General features: G+C 37.3%; 1 protein-coding gene and 1 long non-coding RNA gene across 5 annotated transcripts in view; both read right to left on the bottom strand.

Annotated features, from left to right (window-relative positions):
• The window catches only part of DISP1 (dispatched RND transporter family member 1), a 200,118-nt gene that overhangs the window by 129,585 nt on the left and 46,091 nt on the right, over positions 1-24,442 (bottom strand). The window lies entirely within an intron of this gene.
• LOC141574755 (uncharacterized) lies at positions 164-22,696 on the bottom strand. Its single transcript, XR_012501809.1, has 2 exons — positions 3,706-22,696; positions 164-1,686 (listed from the first exon to the last, which is right to left on the bottom strand). It is a non-coding gene; the product is annotated as an uncharacterized LOC141574755 (long non-coding RNA).

Genomic DNA, 24,442 nt, shown 5'->3' with positions numbered 1-24,442 from the left:
TCCTGATGAACACCCATAGCTCTTACTCTGCAGACAAATCATACTGGCCAGCATAGACAAGAAAAATCCGAAGGCAACATTCACCCAAAACAAAAGGCTCAAGAAACAACAGAACACTATACAAGTATCACTGGGATGATTAAAAAAATTACTCAAGCCTATCTGGATCTAATGACGTTTTATTCTAAGAGCAAGATTCTACAATGCGGATCTAGAACAAAATAAATAATAAACCGACATAAATTTTAAAAAACAAGTTAATAAACTAAAAAGTAAAACTTTATATTTAACTGAGTTGACTTTTTTAAATTAAAAATTAAACTGTTAGAAATAGACTTACAGACAGAATACAAACTTGTGGTTGCCAAGGGGGCGGGGTGTGGGAAGAGATAGACTGGGATTTCAAAATTGTAGAATAGATAAACAAGATTATACTATATAGCACAAGGAAATATATACAAGATCTTATGGTAGTTCACAGAGAAAAAAACGTGACAATGAATATATATATGTTCATGTATAACTGAAAAATAGTGCTCTACACTGGAATTTGACACAACATTGTAAAATGATTATAACTCAATAAAAAATGTTAAAAAAATTAAACTGTTAGAAAGCCAACATTTTTTCATCCTATAAATTAAACCTGACAAATCTGCAATTTATTTAATTTAAAAATAGTAGATAAATGATATTGACTAGTCACTGAAAATTCAGTTCCGCTGTAAACTATTCTAAATATTGAAGCATGTCAAGTGATTCACACATTCCAAATACTATACTGCAAAACATATTTCCAACCAAAAAGTTGCATAACAGAGAGGGGGCAGAAAGTAAAGAGTAAAGCTTCAAAATAATTTTATGATAGAATTGGCATTAAACTATCTAGTTGAGATCCAGATAAAGCCAAAATACACAAATGCACACACACACAAAACAAATCAGTTCATAGTCATAACAAAGTAATTCAAAACAACCTAAACATCTTGTTTAAATAACCAGAAACTCATAAGAACTGTGTTAAGAAATGTTTATTGTGCTACTGTGAATACATACTGCAAATCCACATAATGTTTTGAAAATACTTGTTGAAAATAGATCTAATAGTTGTGTGATTTTTTAAGCCTTTTATCTCCCATTAAAAATTACACAAATGAAAACAACTTTGAATAAAAAATACGGAGATGAAAAAAAAGAGTTCTCGCAAGCAATAATGTCCATAGTTAAATGTCAAAACACACATATAAACCATTAGATTCTATTTACTATCAATCTAATTATTTTGTCTTCCATTTCTTTTTTTGCATTAGGATGACAAATGAAGCGCAAAGTCAATTTTGATTGCACATATAATGTTAGTAATACTTAACTGTACCTTTCTTTGGCATCTACATAAACTTCTTTAAAAGAAGAATCCTTTTGCCAAAATCTTTTGCCCAGCTGAAAACAAGCAGTGAGGGATCTTCGGTGAAAGTTTTACCTTTTTAATTACTAGATCATAAAAAGTCATTATTTTATCTTGATAGATACATTAACTGTCAGTGTTCTTGAAATGCAGTCAGAAAACTTGAAGCATCCCATTTTTAGTCAGGTTAATTAGCTGTAAACCCTAAATGTCGGGTTTGTTTTAATTGTTCTCCAGCAACTCCTATTCTTCTTTATATTCAAAACACCTCTTTCAAACAACTGGGAAAAAAAAAAAAAAACAATTGTTGAACACGCTGGGGAGTTATTCTAAACTCTGCTTTACAGTATCTTAAAGTACTCACTTAAAAAACACAATTATCAATACAAATCCCGTTGTAATTGTTTCATTCTGTTTCCTTGCCACGTGGCACAGTGCCATATAATGCATTTTTTTGCATTCTGAAATACTCTATGTCTTACTTAGAAACAGCTTTGAAAATTGGCTCATGGCCTATTTGCAATTGATATTATAGCTTAAATACCTTCCCAGCAAAGTTACACTAACTTCAGAATACTCTGGGATCAACCATTAAAATGTTTTTGTTTCGGTTACAACACTAATGAACACCAAATGTTAGAATTTGTTTTAAAAGGAGAGGCTGGATCAGCTCTCCATTAATAATGAAAAGGCAGATTAGTCAGTACTGATATAGATAACACTTGAAAGATTTAATACTTAAGTGTAGAATCAAGCATTAAAAAGTTAAATTCGAGAAAGTCTGCTCAATTAGCCATCATATTTTTCCCTGTAAAAATACCAAACTCCTGTGCTCATTTCAGCAGCACATATACTAAAAAATACCAAACTCCTGGTTTCTAAGCTACGTTTGAGAGAATCCTTCCCTCCATTCCTTGAAAAGCCACTTAACCTCCACCTTCATTTCCCCATTTCTACAAAATGGGTGATACCCTCTCCTTTACTATACTTTCTTATACCATAAAAGAATATAAAATATCAAAGGAAGTAAAAAGGAATTGGAGGAAATCTCAACACATTAGGTCTATTAAATCTGGTAAGAACACTTGATTTGACAAAATTTTAGGAAACAAAAATGTGTAAATACTATTTTTAAAATACAAAACTAAAGAGTAGAGAATGGGCTACTCTGGATCTATTCTTGAGATAAATGCTTTGCATGTAAAAAGGTAGCACGTGAAGAGCTACTGCAGTCCCCTGGGGCGTCTTTCCTAGTCCCAACACCACACTGCAACAGGGGTGTACTACGCCAATTTTCAGTGGCAACCGTCACAGGGACACCATTTATCTGCTTCTGCTGCTGCTTTAGCTCCTTTTGATGCTGACTCTTCTGTGAAGTGGCACCTGCTTCAGACCTCCCCAACATCTAACTATCTTGGCTGCTACAACCACCACTATTAACCTCATCTTTCTTTTCCAGCATCTTTTCATTGTTTTCTTTGTCATCTTTTGATTGCTCTTTGTGATTTAACACTTCTTGGCTTGCATTCTGGATTTTTTACAGAACTCAACAAGCAGATGCCTTTCTTTTTGGTTTATTATTTACTAACTACTCCTTTTAGCTGTAATAGTCAAGTCTTTGGTTCTTGTTTGTTGTTTTTATCAGTGCTCAAGAGAGTTTTTTCCTTCTGCACCATTAGAGAAGATCTCTCCTCTGCCTTATTTCCATGTTTCATTCTACTCTCATTTAGGATACAGATTGCTAAATAAGGTTTTATAAGACATAAGAATTTGCATTAGATTAATCTATAAAGAAATAGTTTAGCAAGCAAATACTATAAATAAGATTCATGTAATAAAAGCTAAAACTTTTGAAAGTAATGTTTTAAAATAATCTCAAGTATTTCAAAAGTGCCTATATATTTGCACCTGAACTAATTACAAGTTACTATTATTTATTCTTTAAAGAATTTCCATCCAGAATCTTTCACTTGGGAATATTTTGCTGGTATAATTTTACATGAAGTGTTTACAGTGGTAAAATTGGATTGCTTTAAAAATCTTTTTTTTTTTTTTTTACAATATCTTGGGTTCACATAGCTATCCCAAATAGTTGGAATTAATGAAGTTTATCATTCTATCAAGTAGAGAGATTAAGTCTTTGGAAAGTTCATGTCAATAAATGTAAGGTACTATAGTAAAATAAATTCAGGGAAGATTCACTGCACCTTAAGTTTCTAACAGCTTCTAAATGCGATTCCCTAAAGTCCATTTATTAGCTATAAATGAAATATAATGGTGGATTTTTGATGGGCCATTACCTTGATACTTCATCAAAGTAACATACTGTTACATTATTCACTGGAGAGCCTCATTATTCAAAGAGTAGTCCCCGGAACACAAAGGGCATCCGACAACCAACTAATATTAAGGAGAAAAAAGATTCCTAGTTGTAGGAGATGTTGAGCTAAACAAAGCCAAACCAGTTTTTATTACTACAGGACTTCTCAGTGTCATTAATACGTTAATGTACACTGTAAGTCCTCCAGGCGCGTGCTGACACATGGATCCGTGTATGTTGGGAAGGCAGTGTTCACGTGACTGTTCCTCAGTTTACGATTACAATACCGTATTCTAGCAGGTCGTCTCCCAAGACTAAATCCCACAGAATATACTTTGAAAAATACTAGTATTTATAGAAGATGATTATACTAGTTGCTATTTTTCATCTTTAATATAAAGCAATTTCTGTCAGATACTATATTTGTAAAAGTCTAGCTATTTGAGGAAAGAAGGAAGGCATAAAGGTTAAAAAAAAAAAACAGAAATGTAGTTATTATTCTTCTCTAAAACAGTTAACACCTGGAAAGACAAATAGTGCTCCATCCATATTTAACCCTTCTGCTGTAGCTATATTTGAATATAACAGTTCATTCTTTTTTTTTTTAATGACAGGTTTTGTTTACTATACGCCACAGTGAATTCAGACATGTCTTCTTTTTTTTTTTTAATTTAGACTATTTGGGGACTTGAAACAATCAAAGTATTAAGAAATACCTCAAAAAGCTTTAAAGAAGGGCTGTGTATAACCATAAATAAAATGGGAATTGAGTGTCTTGATTTATGAAATTTGAAACTCAAAGTTGACTAGAGCTTGAGTCTTCAGAACTCTTTCCTAGACAACAGAATTGGGCAAGAAACAGAAACACTCCAATTCCACAGGTACCAAGACAATTAGCAGACCAAGGGCGTTACAAGGTTCAAAATTCATTAAATACCTAGCACAGATGTCAAAAATAATTGCTAGATGTCTAAGAATCCAATTCTTCTGATTCCATGCCTCCCACTTCTTCTCTGACACTTCAAAGGTGTGTCAGGCAGAAAGAACACTTTACCCAAACCAACAGAAAGTTAAAGCACCCCAACAGTCACAATACACATACAACTAATTTTTAAAATAATACCCACTTCCCACTATCAACATTTTATTAATATAAATATTACTAGGCATATGTTAAATAAGCTTATAAAACATAACTTTTTAAATAACATGGCAATACTCATTAAATAGCTTGATGCTAAGTACACTGACTATCACCGCTAGAAAACTTCTATTTTAACAAAATTTACTATAATAATAAGATAAGCCCCAGCAATATGGGCAGTCTTCTGGGGAGATGAAACAATCCTTAGAGGTGGTATATGTTAAAAATAAAGAGTCTGCTTAGTGTGGTGGTTAAAAACAGACTTTGGAACCCAGACATGGGTTCAAATCCCAGCTGAGACACTTACTAGCTGGATAACTTTGAGCAGCTTACCTAACTTGTCTGTACCTCAGTTTCCCCATGTAAATGGAATAATAATAAAAATAACCACCACCTCATCAGGTTTTTATGAGTTTTATATGACTTATGGAGAATAGTATGAGGCACACAGTAAGCACCATAAATGTTTGTTAAATATACCTTTATTTATTTGTTATGGAGTCCTATTATAAAATAAAATTACTTTAAATAAAGCTTAGTAAGCTTTTTAAAATTTTATTTATTTATTTATTTATTTATTTTATTTTTTGAAGGCCAGAGTAGCTTTATTAAAATGTGACAAAATAGACTTCAGAATAAGGAATCTTGCCAGGGGTAAAGAGGAACACTGCATAATGACAAAGGAGTTGATTCATCAAAAAGACTTAACAATCCTAAATATATATGCATATAAAAACAGACATTCAACATACATGAAGCAAAACTGGACAAAATTGAAAAAAAGGGACAAATTCACATTTCTGTTTGGTGGCTTCAGTTCTTCTTTTACAATAATTGATAGGATAAGGAGACATAGAATCAATAAAAGTGTAGAAGATCAGAAAATATTGTTGCCCAACTTTACTGGATTGACGTGTACAAAACACTCAAAAGGAATGAGTTGAACATCTTGGGAAAGCAAACAAAACATTACATTCATAAAAGAAAGATTTATAGATGAAAATCGTATTTATCCCAATTCACAAATTGGTACATATTCATTAATTTAGTCACTCATTCAAACATTTATTAATAGCCTCTTATTTGCCTACCTCTGTGCTAAGTACTAGTGTTACAAAGATAAAAGAAAGTCTTTGACCCAAGATTAATCAGGTACTCTGCTCACTTTTACATTTATTAAGAATTTAAAGAAAATGTGATACGTATATAGTACTTAACTAAGAGGTATAACTACGCACTGTAATGTGGTTTTGTTGCTGTCATCATTTTTTAAGAACCCTTCTAAACACACTGCAAATACAAGCTGATGGCTGGTGAAAAGGACGGACAAGCATAGCCAAACACATTTTCTCTTCCCTCTTGTCTCAGAACCCAGCAGCTAACTAAAGAATGCTGGAAATAAAAACCTGGCTCTGATGGCTACACTTAAAAGAAACTAATACTGTCTTCTGTTATCAAATAATTTGATCGCTCTGAGAAAAATGAGCAGGAGTAATTTGAAGCATGTGATTTGCCCTTTTTTCTCTGAAGCAGATTTATGGTTCTTTTTACATCCTCAAATTTTTCTTGTAGAAAGGCTGATACTTTTCAACCCGCATCTTAGCACTGCAGTATATATATCTTCTTTGTATCTCTTTATAATCTCTAGATTCGATTATTCAAGCAGACACCATACACACAAAACTATAAACAATATAAATAAATGGTCAGATGGTATGTAAAGGAAACCTTTATACAGAAATTTTTAGAGCTTTAAGTCTACGGTCCTTTTAAGAGCAGACAATTATTACGAAAATGATGCTCTCCCCCTGCACTGCCTTAGCAGTTGAAATCAGCAGCATATTCCCAAATGTTTAGGAAATGAGATAGTACGTTCTTAGGAAAAGCCTTTCAAACTCCTAGATTTCTCTTCTCCTTGACAGACTACTCCATTGGACAAAATTAGTTGTATGTGTTTATCTTTAAATTGATTTTTTTAATTTTTTAATTTTGTGGTAAGATAAACATATAAAACTTACTGTCTTAGTAACCATTTTAAGTGGATAGTTCAGTACTGTTAAATACATTCACACTGTGTACAACCAATGTCCAGAAATTTTCATCCTGCAAAACTGAAACTCTATACACATTAAACAGTAACTCTCCATTTTCTCCTCCGTCTAGCCCCTTGAAACCACCATTCTATCTCCATGAATCTGATGCCTAGGTACCTCACACGAGAGGACTTATACAGTATTTGCCTTTTTGTGACTAGCTTATTTCACTTAGCATAATGTCTTCAAGGTTTATCCATACTGTAGCATGTGTCAGAATTTCCTTCTTCTTTTTTTTTTTTTCCTTCCTTCTTAAGGCTGAATAATATTCCATTCTATATTTATACTACATTTTGTCTAACTGCTCATTTGTCAAGTGGACACTTGGGTGGCTTCTACGTTTTGGCTATCACAAATAATGCTGCTATGAACATGAGTGTAAATTAAATGATTCATCAAAAGTTCACATTACCAAATTATTGCATATGAAAGGTAAGAAAAATACAAAAAGTCGAGGAAAACAAATGCATCACTTGGTTTTTCAATAAAACGTGCTGATTTCTACTCAATGAAATCGTCAACAGAAAACAGCAAAAAGCCTATTCATTTATTTGAATTGTCACTAAGTTCTCCTTCTTTCACAATTAGTGTTAAAAGTCTACCAGGTCAATTGAATAATATGTAATTTTGATATTTAAAATTAATACATATCAAGAATTTAACATGCAGAAACCTTCAGAAATATTTTTCCATGGCAAATACTCTTACAATAAATTTCACAGGAAAGTTTAAAATGATGCCTGATTTTTTTTTTCCTGAAACATCCTTACAACTTCACTGACTGATTCACATTTTTTTCAAGCTCCATATTTCAAAGAGAATGCATAATACACTTTTTTTTGGACAAGCATTTAATCACAAAATCAATGAAAGCTACTTAAAGGTTTAAAATATCAAGAATGAGGAACTATTATTAAGTCTTAGATAAAAGCTTTTCTATTTTAGACAAAGGTACTCACGAGGTGAATGTAATACACACATGTATTACGCACATATGTCAGAGCACTCTCTTCATCTTCTAGTTAATAATATGTTATTTTGTGTTCAATAATCCTAAAACCTTGAAGTATATGTTATAACCTTCAATTTCCATACCTAAGTGGCATTATTGTGTAGCATCAGTTCTGCTACCTGACAGTCTCCTTCTAAAAAGCACTGCTCAACAGCAAAGGCATCGTGGGTTTGGTCCCCAAGGCCACCACCAAAAATCCCTTCCTTCAAGAGGTTTCCAGATTGTTGACTCTACTGCCACCAGAAAATATCTATATGTACCAAATGGAAAGAGATCCAAAATGTATTGTTTTATTAACAGGTCAAATTGCAAGACAATCCTGAAAAGACACACAAGAAAATACTAATAGTAGTTCCTTAGAGTCAGACTGGGATGATGGGTAGAAAAAAGGACTTCTTATTTTTATTTACCATCCCACAGAGGATTTTTCAGGCAGTAAAACTATTCTGTATGAGATTGTAATTGTGTATATACAATATTATACATTTGTCAAAACTCACAGAACCATACAACACAGAAAGTGAATCCTAATGTAAACTATGGACTTAAGTTAATAATAATGTAACAACATTAGTTCCTCAGTTGTAACAAACATATACACTAATACAAGATTTCAATAGTAGGAGAAACTGGTGGGACTTGAAAGTGGGAACAGAACATGGGAATTCTCTGTACTTCCACACAATTTTTCTGTAACCTTAAAACTGCTCTACAAGAATAAGCCTATTAAATAAAAAGGAAAAGAAATCTGTACTGTTTAGTTTTAAATGACAAGTTTATGCATGCTAAGAAAAACAAATTCTAAAACTGTTAAGAACTCTAAATATTTTAATCTCACAATGCAGATTTGGGAGACGAAATAAATACACAACATGTGGTAGCAGGGTTTTCTAATCAATGGAAGATATTTTGCCATTTAAAGTTGGTTAGCATCAGGGTGGGGGGTGCTATAGCTCAGTGGTACAGTGTACGTTTAGCACGCACAAGGTCCTAGGTTCAATCCCTATTACTTCCATTAAAAAAAAAAAAGAAAGAAAGAAAATTTTAAAATGTAAAAAAAAAAACCGTAAAAAATAAAGTAGGTTAGCATCCAGAATATAAAAATACACAGTATATATAAAATAAGAGATAAGGAGGATCCTGTATAGGTGGGTCCTACTTTATGGTACCATCTAAGCACAGTGTACTACACGAGAAGTTTCTACGTTCCAGATCATTGCTTCTTACCATTTTTTTCATTATCATCTCCCTAAGGTGCCTTTTTAGACATTTTCTCCCAACCATGCTCACCCATGAAATTTTAATGCCCCCCAATATACTGACTTCATTTATACTATTGTGAATAATCACCTACCCCTACACATACTATATTGTAATTGCCTGTTTCTGTATCTTACAGGCAAAAAAAGATGCACTCAATTCTAATCGGCCCCTCTAAAATTTTAACTGGTACACCAAACTGCACACAATAAGGTCCAGAAAACAGGCACTAAAAGTTTGGATAAATACTCTCAAATCACTCATCAGTTATTCTATTCTAAAACCTAACTTACCTAAAACATGTATGAGTTGTTTCAGGAGGTACAGAAGGAGGACATGTCAATTATTATAACTTTTTGATGTTTTTAGCAAAAATATTTAGGGCTCATTTAGCCTAGAAAAGTAGGCTAAAAGAAGGAGCATAAGTAAAATCTCTACCAGCCTTTATATTTTCTAATGAAATACTTCCTTATCAGAGAATTTTTGTAGGTGGTTAAAAAAAAAAAAGAAAAAGGAGCAGCATAGGAAAGCATTCCAAAATTCCAGAGAAGGGATTTCCTTAAGAAAATATTACTAAATATTAGAACATGTACAAGTGTGCCAGGAAACCTACTGAATATATCAAGGAGTACTGAGGAAAACTTGAGATTTAGGAAAGTGTAACTTGTACTCAGCAGGGAAGGGAGGAAGGAGAGAGGGCCTTTTTGACATATGCATGTTATGGGGCAACATGGTACAGGTTCTGAAAGGAGCCAGTAGGAACAGGACGCATGTTCTCCTGCACCCAGCATCTCCGAAAAGTATGCTTCTAATACATACAGACCTCCACTGCTGGGTTTATCTTCCTTGAAAGAGCCAAAGGCTACTTGAATTAAGAGAAAGAAAATAGATTAGAGCATTCCCTTGCCTCCCTCCATCCTTAAAGGTAAACCAGGTTCTACCTTTGGGATTTCATATATACACAGTGCAGTTTTTAATGCAGCAGCCCCTTAAAAATAACTTCTTTGCACTTTATTGATTGTTCAAATTTCTTTAAGGTGATAATCACTTTTACATGATAATTATGGATAAAAAGAATTTAAAATGAAATTTAAAATTTCAGGAAGAAATATACCAATAGGTTTAACAGTGTTTTCCCCTTTATTTATAGTAAAAGTGTTACTTCTGCGATGGAAAGACGTTTATAATAAAAAAAAGTTTAATTGGCTTGATCAAGCATTATCTTTCCAATTTTCTTACTAAAATACAATTAATCTACAACTGTAAATAACTGGTTATCAATTCACCATTCTATCAAAATTGAAAAGATAAGACCAGTGGCCTTGAAAGAAGATAAAGATTTTTTCTCTAAGGAGAAACAACATAGGAATGAAAAGACCAAGCTCACCAAAGATAAGTAAAAATGACTGTTCTTAACATTCAAGGACAGAGAGCCAGCACAGCCTAGTGTCTTAAGGGTGTGAGCTCTAGCACTAGAATGCGGGTTCATATCCCAGTGCTGTCTCTTCACAGTTATGTAACTTAGGGTACCTAAGAGAGGCATCTTAACTTCTCAAAGCCTCAGCTGCTTTATCTGAAAAAATGAAGACACTAAAAGTCATTATCAAATAGATTGTTTTAAAGTTCAAATGAGATCATGACTTTAGCAGAGAGGCTGGCACATTATAAACACCCAATAAATGTCGGCCTGAAGAAAAAAAAAAGACACTATTAATATGAGGCGATAAATGTGAGCATATAGTTTCTCAGGCACAGTATCACACAGGAACACTGCTACTGAGCCTCAGGGCACACAGCCACAAAGTTCCATTGGCTTCCGTGAAGATATCATTTGAATTGTGACCAACACATTACACAGAAGCTTCGTAGGGGTTAACATTAATACCACAGACTATAAAAGAATAATCAGGAAACAGCTATCAAGAACTGCATGATCACTTAAGCTGGCACAGAGGTGGATTTGAATGTTACTCAACCTCTGGGTTTCATTTTTCTTACCTCTAAAATGAAGATAATAATGCTTAGCAGACAAGGCTGTTGGAATAATAGAGAATAAATCATGTGACGTACTGAGCATAGTGTCCAACACATTATAAATAACCAATAGATGGTACTGAGATAAGAACAATGAGGATAATAGGCACTCTTCTTCTCTTACAATCAGATGACAATAGAAGAAATGAACTTAGACTGTTCTATTGAAAAAAAAAAAGGCTATTTCTTTTTTTGAAAAAAAAAAAAAAGTCAAACCCACCACCCATTATCACTTGGAATGCAGTTCTTTCTGAGAGCAGGCTGAAATATACATGATACCTCATTCCTATCCTTCCAGAAAGTCAATTTGAATGGACGAGTGAATCAATGAATCAATGAATCAATTAAGAAATACATTACTGAAATGACTTCATCCATTACTGAGTAATTCATTAGACTGCTAAAATACAGCCACTGCAGTGATGTAATATGGTTGCTACCCATAACTAGACACTCCTCACCAAGCCACAGCTGATGGAGCAGTAGTGGCATGAAGGAGAGATGGTATTTAAAGCGTTTCAGCTTTGTGCTGCAATGTTCTAACTCTCTGAGTATAAGAAAGAGAATTATTACTAGGATGAATATACAGTAGAATAAAAAGATATTAGCTTTAAGTGAAAGAAGCCAGTCACAAAAGGACTCATACTGTATGATTCCATTTATATGAAATGTCTAGAACAGGCAAATCCATAAAGACAGAAAGTAGGTTAGTGGTTGCCTAGCATTGAGGCGGGGAAGGAAGGACAAGGAGCAGGATGAGGAGTGACTGCCGATGTGTATGGGGCTCTTTTTGGGGGTGCTAAAAATTTTCCAAAATTAGAAGTGATGGTTGCACAACCATCTGTGAATATACTAAAAGCCACTGGACTGTATGAGCATGTCTTCTGACTTTTCTTTTTCATGAATCTCAGAAGTTAAAGCTGCAGGACTTGGTTCTGTAAAAAGGTTTTTTTTTTAAATAAGCTGGCAATATGATACCTTATTACAAAACTTCCTTAAAAAAGAAATTGTATCACCATCACCAAAAAAGTAATATCTACCCCTTAAAGTAATAAATCAATTATGCCTAGGTTTATCTCAAAATCATGATCTTTCATTCCAGTAATATGATTAGTGATTCATATACTTCTTTGAAAATGAAATTTCTGCTAAAATGAGGACTCAATGACTCAAAAAAATCATATCCAAACTTGTTACTTATTAAGAAAAAGAGTCCCCATAAGAATGTATGTTCTAAATGCTTGGGCTAGTTTTTCTTTCTGGCAATACTGCACACTAGGATACTTGAAACCATTCTGTAGTGGACACTATGGTTCACTTAGGCCTTAGGCCAGGTCTTAGGCCTTAAGACTCAATGCCCCAGCTGCCAAGAGTGTTAGCTACTGTTGGCTCACAACCAAGAATCACTCCAGGAACTGACTGACCTCCCCCAAAAGTCCCTATCACTAGAGGGCGATGTAGTACTGTTAGCCCCTGGCAGGTGGCAGTACAGTTGTTAAAGCTTCCACCACTAGTGATCTGGGATGAAATACCAGTAGAAGGGGAATGCACTGGTGGATATCACATCTCAGGCTTTGAGAAGTTAAGGGAAAGCAGGAATTATAAGGACTATGGAATCAGATGGCTCTTACTGGGTGTTACTGGTGCAATGGGCAATTGACTGATTAATCAACAACTGAAGATGAAGTACAAAAGTCAGAGGACCTCCTGGACAGCATACAGACAAGGTCAGTGTTCTGGCTAGGAAGGTATGGAACCCTGAGACTTAAGATGAAAATATCTGGGTGTTGCACTCGAAAATCTTGAACCTCCAGATTCCCAGAAATCTGACCCTGCAGGATTAGCACTTCCCTTGCCTGAAGATGCAGCAGAGATTTCTGTCTTACAAGACAACCTGTGTCCTCCAGTATCAACCTCCACTTCCCCTCCTGGCCTCCAGGCCAATCACAAATGGCTATGCTTGGGAAGGGCTGAAGTGCCACGAAGGAAAAGGACTGTCTGCAGAAGGAGCTGCACGCCTTACTTAGCCAATGTGTACCAGCAGAAGCCAGAAGACTATATGTAGGACTGGATCCTGAAGATGCTGGATCACGGGAGATTGAAAAGTTGGACAAAGGAGAGCTTATCTAGCCGGGAGCGGGAATTCTCCCATGATACAGGATTCAACACCATGGCAAGGCCCCTGGAAGTGATACTAATGCACTACTAAGATGGCTCTTGAAAGTTTGAAAGAAGTGAAGCCCCACAATCAGTGATGGAAAAATGCAGAACTGCTGTGGCAGACAGTGAAATAAGGAAATGAAAGGTTCAGAGAAGTGGGCATGCTAGAGGGCATATATACCAGGTAAGGCTGAGAGAGAAAGCTGCCCACGGACCGTACTCCACAGGAGGGCACAGAGGACATTCCATTCCCCATAGAGGTAAAGAAGGCACTGGTAAGAAAGGCACCAGTATTGCTCAGAAGCTCAGTGGCAGCTGTCCTTGTAGGTCAGTTTGACCATAAAAAATACTGTTGGCAGAATCCCCTGAGGTACGAAGACCTGGCCCTGTGTCTGGATTTGGGATATCTCTGACAGTGAATCCCAGGTCCAGAGCTCCCCAGAGAAGTGAAGTCTTGGTTGCAACTGCACTATGAGCTGGCTTCTTCCTTTGCTCAGTCCTGCTTTACATCTGTCACCTCCCAACTGGTGTTGTTAACAAGAGAATTGCCTCAAAAACCGCCTACAAGCCAATCTCTGCCTCAAATCTCTATTCCCTGGGGAACCAGACCTAAGACGTTAAACATCTCAAAATGCTGGATGAAATAAAACAAATGTTCCTTTAAATGCATAGAAGGAAATTAAATACTGAGCATCCAAAAATGAGACACGAACTGAAAACCATACTATGAATTGATTGTGGCTGCTGTGGGGAGATACGCCAGTTTCAGGAACAAAGAGGCTTGAATTTTAACACCTGTCAAATAGCTAGAAATGAGGCCTTAATCTTGAGAGACAGAGTTACAACAAAATGCTCTCATAAAACCAAGTTCCCCATCAAGGAAGCTTAACTATTTCGGCCAGGGTTCTAGATGGACCAAAAAAGTCTACACTGAGAACTTAAGTTGTGGGCCAGCCTTCACAGAGGTCTGAAGTTCAAATTTATACTACCTACATGGTCCAAGAAATCCGAGGTTCAGGAATTTATAAAAAGAGTAACCTCAGGCCAATAATGCCCCAGAGGTAACCTAGCAAAAACAAACGTAAAACTACTTTGGACCTACTACAGATGAGCCCACAGTCCAAAGTTACAAAGCACGTGAAGAAATAACCCACCATGAGGGAAACGGAAGACACAAAAAACAATAAAATTAGACCAAAAAAGCTTCAGTTAATAGTACAGATAGAACTTACAGAATAAGTATCCTTAAAATTATTTTAAAAAACACCAAAGACATTATAAAACCTGAGGGGGAAAAAGACTACAGGCAGATTTTGGGGAGGGGGTGGAAATAGGTAAACCAAATAAATCCCCTCTATTTTAGCTACTTAGGTTTTTTGTTACACACAACTAGAAATATTATCTGATACATATGGTATAAGGTTAAAGCTCTGTTTATCACTAAAATTTCCACTGATTTAGACTCAGCACAAGTTTTAGACTAGACAGTTATTCAGACATTATACAGAAATGGCTTAAGAAGAAAAACAAGAATATGCTGGACATGGGAGATTTTCAGTAGTCACAGGAAAGCAGTTTGCCAGGAGCCAGGAAAACTGAGCATTCTAAACATCAAAGGCCCTGCATGCGCTAATACAAATTGTGCAGAAAAGGGTAAAGATGCTGGAGACAGAGAGATAAGGAGACATTCTTAAATGAGATTTGCCCCTGGAGAAACCCAGAGAGCATCAAACTACCTCCTCTTACCAGTGTTTTTGTTTCCAAGTTATTTTGTTTAAACTTTGTTTACTGTTTTTAAAAATTTAAAGATTTCTGGATAAAAGATAATACATGCATTTATCTCCACTTGCTCCTGAAACGCCACTAAAAAGACAGTAAAGGGGAAAAAATGTAAGCATTAAACAGTAAGGATAAAGCCTGGAAGAAGTTAAAGAGAAAAGAAGTTAATAAAATTTGGGGGGATGGAAAGCAGAAAGTTAAAGAGTTTCTGACTTAGCAGAACAGAAAGTTAAAACTAACTATCTGTAGTGAGGAGAAGGATGCCAACAATGAAGAAGCCTAGAAAGACAAGGATGGGGCAGAGTTATGTGTGGGCTAAAATCAGGAGGATGATAGAAAGTTCCCATAAGGAACCATCAGATACTAGATGCTCCTTTCCAATTCTCCAACAAACTCTCACTCTGACAAAAGAAAAGCAATTCTCTGGTAAAAACTGAATCTGACAGACTTGAATTAGGGACTACAGGCACTGAGTGTGAGGATAAGATACTGTACTGAAAACAAGGAGAGTAAATACAAATTTATACTCAGCCTTGAAATCACCCACTACCCACCAGCTCTCTTCTCCTACTCAATTGCCAGAAACTGGTGGCCAGCCTTATATCACCTAGGCAGGAAACAGATGGATTCCTCCTTGGGGAGAAAAATCAACCCAAGAGAAAAGATTAAGTTTTAAGAGTCAGAGATGTCTCAATAAAATAAATCTGGTCTTCACCTAACAGCCCTAGAGTAAAACTTATGCACACAAAATTTCCACTAAGATTTCCAGCATTAACTAAACATTTGAGAAACAATTGAGAGATGCTTCTAACATGAAAAAAAGAAACCCAACTCAGATAGAAAAACAAAAAAGAGATCATACAGTGCAAAAAGAAATTGTTTTTTTTTAAACTGTAATTAATACCTTTAGCAAGATGAAGTGAAATTGTATCCATAAAACAAGAATATGGGATTATAAAAAGGAACACACAGAAAACAAGAAAAAGCTTCTGGAAATTTTAAATTGAGAGCAGAAACTTAAAATAAATATATATAATAGTAAGATTGGAAGATAAGGCTGAGCAAGTCGCCAAGACACTAGAAAATTAGAAGATCAAAATCCAGGAAAGCCAAAATATGGATGTAACACCAGAAGAAACTGCTAAAAGGATTAAAAACAGTTGCCTCTGGGAATAACAACCCAGGGCTGAGAAGGAGTTGGCCAAGGATCAATGGTTTTCATTATACACTACTTCATTATTTGAGCTTTTAACATTAATTAAACTTATAAACTAACCTTTATAAGACATTTTATAACATTAAGCAACATAAAAGAATGTAAATATTTTAATATTTTAATCTCTCCATACATTAAAAAAATTTTTTTAATTTATTTTTTGGGGGGGAGAGGTAAGTAGGTCTATTTATTTATTTACTTACTTTTGGAGGAGGTACTGGGGATTGAACCCAGGACCTCATGCATGCTAAGCATGAGCTCTACCACTTGAGCTATATACCCTCCCCTCCTCCATACATTTTTACATTCTTTTATGTCTTAAATTAGATTGTTACGTTTTTCTCACACAAGTCCTCTTGCCCATTTCTTTTTATTTCATTCTAGATAAAGTGTATTTTGGTTACTATTATGAATGACACCACAAAAATTATGTTCTCTAAGTGGTTGTTGCTAGTTATTTTACATTTTTTTAATTGAAAGAATCCTTGTTCTCAATTTTCTAAAATCCACTGACAACAGAAATCATTATCATGACCTTTCATTTAGCATTGTGCCTCCCCCACAACAAGTAGAAAGTAAATATTTAACAAATAATAGAAAACACTGACAGAGCGCTTAGTAGGTGTCACACATTAAACTAGCCAATTTATAATCTCTAGTCTTCACAGCTCTTTAAGGTCGTGTTTTATTTAAGCCAGGAGGTAGACTGTAGCCAACTGTTAACAGCTATAACAAAGGAAAACAGAAATACAAGGGCTTAAGATAGAAGTTTATTTCCCTCTCATATAATAGTTCAAAGATAAGTGAGTAATCTGGGGTGGGTAAACAGCTCTGCTTTACGGAACCCAGACTAGCTAGTCAGTTCTGCCATCTTCATCATTTGGCATCCATCTCTGGATCCAAGGCTGCTGCTTCAATTCTTGTCATTTCCCAAAAAGAAAAAGAAGAAGAGGACATCCAGGACAAATGACATATTTTTTAAGAAGATGACCCCAAAAGTTTCTCACATCTCTTCCTTTAGAATTCCAAAGTCCCAAACTTAGGCACGGGGCCCCTTTTAGGTACATCTAGCTGAGCTGTAGTTGGGTGATCGTGGGCTGGCTAAAACTCAGGGCGAGACTGGGGATCGCATTTCTCAAAAAAAGGGGAAAAAATGGCTACTAGGGTATAGTTAGCAGTCTTTATCACAGGTAGGCATTATCACCTCTACTTTATAAATGCAGAAATTAAAAATCAGAACTATTTGCCTAAAACCACTTGGCTAATTATAAAGCCAGAATTCAACTCTACCTTGATCCTACACCGTTTCCATTAAATCATGTTAAATAACAATAGGAATGTACATACATTTTAAAATTTCTTGCTAAATGTGGCACAACTGGACTGGGTCTAACCAAACAGTCCTGGGTGTCCAGCAGGAGCAGCCTCTGCCCACATCCCCCACACTTATATCAGCCTTTCCACCTCTGAAGGGATGAACCCCACACTGCCTAATGAAACAGTAACCATCTTCCTAGAGGCAGTTGCCACTCAAGGCAGTGCTGACTCATTTCCACCACCCATCTTGTAGATTTATAACTAGACTAAAGTCCCAGCAGGTCCCTAAAGGTGAGGTACAAAGTGTGACCCACAGTGGGGTATGCTACATGCACTCTAAAAGAACTACTTTCTAATTCATACAAGCAGAAATCCATGGAACACGTGGGGGAATGGATATTTAAGGGTGTGCGGTAATAGTACAAGGAACATAAAGTTGAATCAGGCTGAATTTATTGATATGGGCTCACTAAGCAGAGATTCTGCATTTAATGTTGTAGCTGGGGAAGTCAGAAAGGGCTCTAACAGATTGGTTGGTTGGCTGAAACATCAAAAGATGGCTCATTGTGAGCAAATTAAAAATGCCCAACTCCTCATTCTCCCTTGGTTTCATGAAGAGAAAGAGATTCAAAGGCTTAGTGAAACTGGAATGTTAGAGCGAACTGTCATTTAATACCTACTCACCCACAGTGGGAGTGTCCAGGAGATACACCTTTCACCGATACTTTGCGAAATACACTTGTGAGAGGAGCCCTAGCATCCCCGAAGTGCGGCCTGATCGCTCTTCTCTGTAAGTCAGATCTGACACTGGGAACTGCAACCATTCAACCAGAAAACTTAAATGCAGTGGGAGTGACTGGGTCCCAGGATGGCCAGGGCCAAGTGGCGCATGCAGCTGCCAAAGGCAAGGTGGGAGTAGTTACTGTAATGAACAAGCAGCAGTGAGAATAGTATGATTCACACAGACCTGTGGCGTTGGCTGATCACAGTATCGTAAGAAGTGAAGCAGATAGGAAGCCTACTAACTTCTTAATTGATCTGTATAAGCAGAAAAGTCTAGGTCAAAGGAACAAAAGTGTAACTCAAATTATAAAAACACAGAGTCATGGCTCCTCAATCAACTTCTAGATATTAGCCAGTTTACAGACCAGAACCCTTAAATGAAAAGAAGGCCAGACCGCTTGAGGAAGTGTACTTTCCATTTCCAGTGTACTGGAAATGTACACTGTTCATCTTTCTTCCAGTCTTCCCCAAAGAGACCTACAGCCTTTAACCAGGGTTAGTGTGGACTGGGGAAAACAAAATAAAGAGACCTTTCAGGGACTAATGGACATTGGCTCTGAACTGACACCGAGTCCAGAAGACCCAAAAATTACTGCTCCCCAGTCAGATAAGGGGCTTACGGAGGACAGACTGCCAACAGAGCTTTAGCTCAGGTCCATGTCACAGTGGGCCCAGTGGGTCCCCAAACCCATCCTGTGGGTTCCCCAGCTGCAGAATGCATAATTGTAATACACATACTTAGCAGTCCCCACATTGGCTCCTCCCTGACCTGTGGAGTAGGGAGGGACTCTTATGGTTGGAAAGGCCAAGTGGAAGCCATTAAAACTGCCTCTACCTAGGAAAACAGTCAATCCAAAGCAATACCACATCCCTGGTGGGACTGCAGAGACTAGTGCCATCATCAAGGATTTGAAAGCTGCAGGGGTTGATTCCCACCACGCCCCATTCAACTCTCCTATTTCGCTTGTGCGGAAGACGGATGGCTCTTGGAGAACAATGGATTATGGTAAGCTTCACCAGGTGGTAACTCCAATTACAGCTGCTGTACTTTCATTGCTGGAGTAAGTTAACACATCCCCTGGTACCTGACACGCAGCGACTGACCTGGCAAATGTCTTTTTCTCCATACCCGGCCATAAGGCCCTCCAGAAGCAGTTTGCTTTCAGCTGGCAAGGCCAGCAAGACATCTTCACTGTCTTACCTCAGGGGTGTATCAACTCTCCAGCCCTGGGTCATAATTTAGCTCACAGGGATCTTGACTGCCTTTCCCTTCCTCAGGATATCACACTGGTACATTACGCTGATGAGATTCTGCTGGCTGGATTAGCGAGTGAGAAGCAGCAACTACTTCAGATTAATTGGTCAGACATTTGCATATCAGAACGTAGGAAATAAATCCAACTAAAATTCAGGGGCCTTTCACCTCAGTGAAATTTCTAGGTGTCCAGTGCTGTGAGGCATGTTGTGATATATTCTTCCTGAGGCGAAGGCTAGGTTGCTGCCTCTGGCCCCTTCTACAACCAAGAAAGAGGCACAATGCTTAGTGGGCCAATGAGAATTTTGGAGGCAACACATTCCTCATTTGGGTGTGTTGCTCCGGCTCATTGACCAAGGGACCAAAACAACTGCTGGTCTGAGTGGAGCCCTGAACAAAAGAAGCTTTACATCAGGTTTAGGCTGCTGGGCAAGCTGCTCTGCCACTTGGGCCACACGATCCAGCAGACCCCAAGTGCCTGAAGCGGTGGTGGCAGACAGGGACACTGTGTGAGCCTCCGGCAGGCCCCTACAGGAGAACTGCAGCACAGGCCTTTAGGATTCTGAAGCAAGACCCTACATCACCTTCAGATAACCATTCTCCTTTTAAAAGACAATTCCTAGCCTGCTACTGGGCCTTAGCAGAAATCGAACACTTGACCACAGGCCACCAAGTTACCCTGAGACCTGAGCTGCCCATCATGAACTGAGTGTCATCTGACCCACCAAGCCGTAAAGTTGGCTGTGCACAGCAATAGCCCATTGCCAAGTGGAAGTGATGTACGTGTGACCAGGTGAGAGGCCCAAGCAAGATACATGAAGAAGTGGCCTAGACGCCCATGGGCCCCACTCCTGCTACGCTGCCTCTGCCTTCTCCCCACCCAGCCTTCACCTATGCGTGAGGAGCTCCCTACCATCACCTGCGGAGGAAGAGGAGACTCGGGCCTGGCTGACAGGTGGTTCTGCTGGATATGCAAGACAAGCAGAGACCTAGATTCGTGACTTCCACTCCAGGGCTCCTTTCGTTATTCTATTCTGTCTTCGAACGGAAGTAAGGTTTGTCCGGTCACAATTATAGTCCTTCCCAGGTGTTACACGGTTTAAATGATAATTTTTTCTTCCAAGTGATAATAAAGCACTAGTCTTGAGTAAAACCTAAAGTCTGGTCATACATTACTACTTCTGTACATTGAACTGAGAATTCATCCAGCAATGTTATCTTTGAATGAGCATAAAGCTTCACAGTCACAACACTTTCTCTGTATGAATATTTCAAAAATCTAGTGTGCACACTTATAAACACCATTAGAATAGAAGAATTTAAGCCTGATTTTTTTTTCCCAATTGTGTTTTCCTTCGTGGTCACTAAAAGATCCCAGTCCCAAGTTTGTCCTTAGAGAGTAAGACATCATATTCCTTCTATCTCGAGTCAAAACTACTCATACTCTATGGCAAGCTCTATTTGCTCTATTTGATACTTTTTGCTACTACCCTAAGTACAAAACAGAAATCCAGAAAGTCTGCTGAATTAAGCTAAGTTTCTAAATAGATGCCAAAGTTACCTAAAAGGAGTATAAAATTTACCACTGCACACAATTTCTTTCAAGCTTATCTTCTTTCCACCCCAGTAACAAAGTCCCCACTAGGATGATACCAAATATATCTGATGTTTTGTCTTGAGACAAAACATATTTTAAATAGTTTGGGGGGAAAATTAAATATTTGCGAGGCAACGACCTACTTTGTCCATGTCATACAGCAACAGGAAAATCAACTGTATTACCAAAGATGGGTGGGGGTTTGGGAGAGAGGTGACAACTCCAGTAAAGAGAGATGATGATTTAATTGGTATATCTTGCATAGGCCTGACTGACTCCAATTTAGTTCGAGAGGACTATCGGTTATCTTTGCCAAGGATACAAATATAATTAAAAAATAAGTGACCCTTTCAAAATCTGAAATTATCTTTTTTCCATGAAGCTGCTTCTGACGCTTAATACATGCCTTTTGAGTTATTGCAAATATCTCAACAGAACTAATATGGTGTCTGCTCTCCCAGAAATCTATGCAAGAACATAATACATATTTAGCCAAAAAAACAAATCACAAGAGCGACACTTGCAAGTGCTCATATTCTATCAGTGGAATGTATTGCCAAATGATATACAAAAAGTCACATATTAAGCCTAGATCAAAAAATAACTCCCATCATTAACTGAATCCCTAGCATGCACCTGGCACCGTACTAGGTACTTCACGTATTTTTTTCCACCTCAACAACAATTCTGCAAGGGTATTATTCTATTTTGCAGCTGATTAAAAAAATTCAAAAGAAATTGACTGACTTGCCCAGTATCACATACCTCATGTGTAAGAGAGCCAGGATATGAGTCAACAGTTCCCTTTCAAGAAAATTAACTTGAAGGATATTTTTAGCTTACTAAAAAGAATCACAGGAGCATGTCTTTAAAAACATAAAGTCTATCATGATCAGTACTCGAACACTGTTCACATACATAAAAAATACAAAGAGGGTAGCATCTTGGCAGCGTGCAGCCCGGGTGATACGAGAGATGTGGGAGCTTGGTCTGCACTACTGGCTGTGACAGAATGCCTTGACGGTAAGGCCTTGTGTACCCCGTTACTGCCTAGATTATCTTTCCTGGACCCAGACCAGACTCCATTTCTGAATTCTCCGTTCAGCTGCTAAACCTATCTCTGTCTGTCTAGCTTTTACCCAAACATTTTCCTTTCAATGTTTGTGTCCTCCAGATTCCCATCTACTATCTTACTCCTTTTTATCCGAGGCAGACAGAGAACTAAAAGTGAACCTTGTTGTTAACCTCCCACCTCTCTACTTTTAGGGGATAGCCTACAAAGAGTCAGCTTATCTACCCAGCCAGAGGATAGGGTGCTATGTTCTGCTATACCTTTTTCCTAAGATGGAGAAGGAATAATAAAACTTCTGAGGAAATGGAGAAATAGAAAAATAAAAAGCAGTTAAAAAGTTCTTAAACATAGAAACAGAGAACATGAGATAAGCACAGTTCTGTAAGAAGGCTGGGTGTGCAGTAGGGCACCAAGGTCCTGCCCTCACGGGGCTCACAACTTCAAGCCCTGTGCCTTAGCACTGTGGGGGCTGGGGACACACTGCCTGCCCCCAAAGACACACAATCTACCCATGACACTTCACGTTTAAATAGCTCTTTAGAACTTTATAAAGTGCTCTCTTAGCATCTTAGTTATGCCTCATTGCAACAACCTGCAATAGAAATAACTATCCTTCCCTTTATTAAAGAGAAAACAGATTAAGAAAAGCTATATGTCTTGCACAAAGTGACACAAATAGTAAGAGGTGGAGCCAACAATCAAGCCCAGGTCCTCTGGCTCCAATTCTACCGCACTGGGGGTCTCTGAGGAGAAGTCTGGTTTCTGTCAGGTGAATTTCGAGCCCAATTCTTACATCTGAAATGAATGCCTTATAATCCATCCATCACATTGCAGTTTCAAATGGTCATGGCAAAGCAGTGGTCATATACGCAACCAAAGGGACATAAATACTAGAGGCCAAGGACAGCACCGGGCCTGAGCCTTTCCTTCTCCCCTCTGCCTGGGCCAAACCCCACGTGCCACTCTCCATGACAAGTCTCGCAATACAGTTTGAATATGTAACTAAACTGCCCAACAGCGTCAGAGATCAAAAGGTAGTTTATGGTCATATTATAAGGTAGTACAAGGGGGCAGTTGTGGGCTATCCAAACATTAAATACTGTCAGCCCAAGATCAGAGCCTATGAAGTGTCTTTGAACAAAAAGTTAATAGTCTGGAAGGACCTACTTAATGCCCACACATTTGCCACTCTAGGTTTCTGTGAGGCTGTCTTTGTGACACAGCTCAGCTATCCTTACCACTTAATTAAAGGTCTGCTCTCTAGAAGCTGTAACTCTGGCTATCCAGCATGCTTTCCAAACTCCCTTTTTTGATTAAGCAAACAACAGGAATGACAAAACAAATAAACATCCATCCACTTTGTCTTTGTGAAAATCATTCCCCACTACATGTGGTATGGTTAGGGCTGTCAAACACAGAACCCTCAAAGGCTCCATTCCAGCCACAGGATGGGTTCAAGATTGCTCTGATTAACTGTGATTTCTTTGGGGTGCTTTGGATTTTATTTTTATTTAAATTTAAACTTAAATTTTTAATATAATTTAATTTACGTTTATCTTCATTCAAAATTTAACTTAAAATTAATTCAACAGTATCCAAAAGAAAGCAAAATTATCTAAAACAATCCATTAAAAAATTCTCAACTGAAAAAAAATCAACTAAAAAACTAAACAAAATAGTAAACTTCTTGTTAGTGATGAGAAGATATCTATATATTTTATGCTCAGTAACCCTAACTGAGGGCCCTTTCTATAAAAGCTATTAAGACCTTTAACACTAGAAAATACAGTAAAATCAATGACTTGGTGATTTGGCAAATTTATCATCACAACAATCTAGATCTGTCAGAGACAGTCCAGACACTTGTACAGGTTACTAAGTCATCAGGTAGTCAATCAAGACTCAAATCTGGACGTTTAGTCCCTCCAGGGTCTGTGCTCTTATCCATCACACTGTTCTGCTGGTTGGTTAATGAATGGATGATCAAGCATCTCA

Source organism: Camelus bactrianus, chromosome 23, assembly GCF_048773025.1.
Source record: "Camelus bactrianus isolate YW-2024 breed Bactrian camel chromosome 23, ASM4877302v1, whole genome shotgun sequence".
Taxonomy (NCBI): domain Eukaryota; kingdom Metazoa; phylum Chordata; class Mammalia; order Artiodactyla; family Camelidae; genus Camelus; species Camelus bactrianus.
Note: the sequence above shows the minus strand (reverse complement) of the source record. Positions and strands in the feature narration are given on the sequence as shown.